Source organism: Palaemon carinicauda, chromosome 41 (assembly GCF_036898095.1).
Source record: "Palaemon carinicauda isolate YSFRI2023 chromosome 41, ASM3689809v2, whole genome shotgun sequence".
NCBI lineage: Eukaryota > Metazoa > Arthropoda > Malacostraca > Decapoda > Palaemonidae > Palaemon > Palaemon carinicauda.
The window spans coordinates 38,889,755-38,892,254 of record NC_090765.1 but is presented as its reverse complement, the minus strand read 5'-3'; the positions used below and the strand labels follow the sequence as shown (position 1 = coordinate 38,892,254).

At 38.4% G+C, this 2,500-nt stretch overlaps 1 protein-coding gene across 2 annotated transcripts in view; it reads right to left on the bottom strand.

Moving 5' to 3' along the window:
• The window catches only part of LOC137632532 (protein bric-a-brac 1-like), a 270,003-nt gene that overhangs the window by 80,919 nt on the left and 186,584 nt on the right, over window positions 1–2,500 (bottom strand). The window lies entirely within an intron of this gene.

The following is a 2,500-nucleotide window of genomic DNA, read 5'->3' as shown; positions in this document are numbered from 1 at the left end:
CCCAAACCTGACCTCATTACTCGGCCGCAACATAATATATGCACACACATGCAGCTTTATGCTTTTTAATTTACTTTTGACATGCCGGTGGTCTATAGCCAATGTTTCCTATAACTATAAAACCGGGCAAGATACAATATGCAGATAAGCAACTAAGAGGGAGAGAGAGAGAGAGGGGGGGGGGGTCATATTCCATTAGGGGGATGCAAACAGAGGGAGGGGGGAGGTAAGGGGGTTTACGAATCATATCTTGCATATAATGGTTGGGTTTGTGACGATAATAATCCTAATGAATTTAGACAATGATACTTATTGGATAATTACTACCACGGCCATAATCAAACTTTTCTCGTTAGGGGGCATCCCAGCATCAATATCCATATTCAATCTGGGTTTAAATATGACAGGCATTAGTGTCGTGCTTCATTTTGCAACCATAAATTCCAATATTTATCGCATTAGGTGAAATTAGTTTTTTCTTTCATCTTAAATAAAATGAATATACGTCATTGGATTTTAAGAGATTAATAAACGCGTTTAATTGCCGGTATGAAATAACTGGTACTTTTATAACTGTAAAGTAATGGGGAAGATCTTCCACATTAAGAGAAAAAGCACAATAATACGATTTACTCATTATGTTAAATAATACCATACCATTTACCAAGACCTATAAGCATTTTGCTTCAGCTCTTAAGAGGGATATATGGATATTCATTGTCCACACCATAATCTTTATCGATATATTCAGCGATATTTACATATATGTTGATATTTACTTCAACTGTTGCAGAGCTTACAATGTGAAAGATGTGTCATGATTTCGTTTATATCCTCCTCTGTTATTTACGATCCACTAAATTACCTTCATTCAATCTTCAGAAAACTAAGACGAAAACAATCTCTCTCTCTCTCTCTCTCTCTCTCTCTCTCTCTCTCTCTCTCTCTCTCACACACATCATCCTCAGCATTTAACTAAATTAACTTATCCCAATCTTCAGAAAACCAAGACGAAATTCTTGCCATCCATGTCACCACTAGGACGTCGAATCAAACTCCTCTCTCTCTCTCTCTCTCTCTCTCTCTCTCTCTCTCTCTCTCTCTCTCTCTCTCTCTCTCTCTCACAAGAAAGGAAGGAGAAAGGCGAAGGCATCGTTGGAGCATGTCTGGGGGGAGGTGATGATGCCGTATGTATTGCAAGACTGACAATTTTATGAGCGGTCTCCGATTACCCTATAGAATTTTCATGCTGACATTTATACTTGCTTGTGAATGTTGCAAGAGCGTTAGATGGCAAAGACTATCAATCATTGACCACACCACCACTGGCCAACCCTCCCTCTCTCTCTCTCTCTCTCTCTCTCTCTCTCTCTCTCTCTCTCTCTCTCTCTCTCTCTCTCTCTCTCTCACCAAGGAGTGCAAGCAATGTCTTTCATTTCAACTGCCGGTGATCGTCATCTAATACTTTACCTTATTTTTCATATATTGATTTCAAGCAATGAAAACATACCTTCTCTCTCTCTCTCTCTCTGACCAAGGATTGCAAGCAATGTCTCTCAACTGCCGGTGATCGGCATTTAATATTTTTATCTATCTTTATTATATTGTTTTTCAAAAAATGAAAACAATCTCTCTCTCTCTCTCTCTCTCTCTCTCTCTCTCTCTCTCTCTCTCTCTCTCTCTCTCTCTCTCTCTCTCTCTCCAAGGATTGCAAGCAATATGTTTCAAATGCTGGTGATCGTCATTTGATATCTTTATTTATTTTTAATATATTGATTTCAAGAAATGGAAACAATATCTTTAAACTGCTGACGAACGCCATTTAATATTTCATCCCTTTTGTGGTATTTGAGTGTTTTTAAAAGCTTTCTTTATACCTAAGGGAAGTGAAATATTAAATAGCATTCATCAGTTGGAGGATGTTGTTTCTACTCCTTGAGAGAGAGAGAGAGAGAGAGAGAGAGAGAGAGAGAGAGAGAGAGAGAGAGAGAGATTACTAAGACTAATAATTCAATCAATCTACAGACAACGACAAGCCTCAGATGAGCTGCTATAAACATTTAAAAGGTAATATAGACGAATTTGGCTATATGAATAATGTCGGTTACTTCATAAATAACTGGAATTGAAGATAAAACTGGAATTAATGTGAAAATGTAACCTGTAAGTCCGTGTTACCATCAAGTAATGTCTAGATAATTACTAAATAAAACAGCTCGTAAAATACACTAAACAAAAGCACCACAAGCAACAAAAACAACAACAACAACAGTAACAGTTCCCCGACAGCGAAGCAATGAACCAATGAATACACTAAGGCAAACCAATATGGGATAATAAAATTCCCAATAATCCATTGGGGGTTAAGCCAAAATCTCTTTACTAATAATTAAGGAGATCTTGAGGTTCCATGGCCCCCCCCCCTCTCCCCCCCCCCCTCTCTCTCTCTCTCTCTCTCTCTCTCTCTGACGCACGCCCATGACGTAAGACATTCGATGCA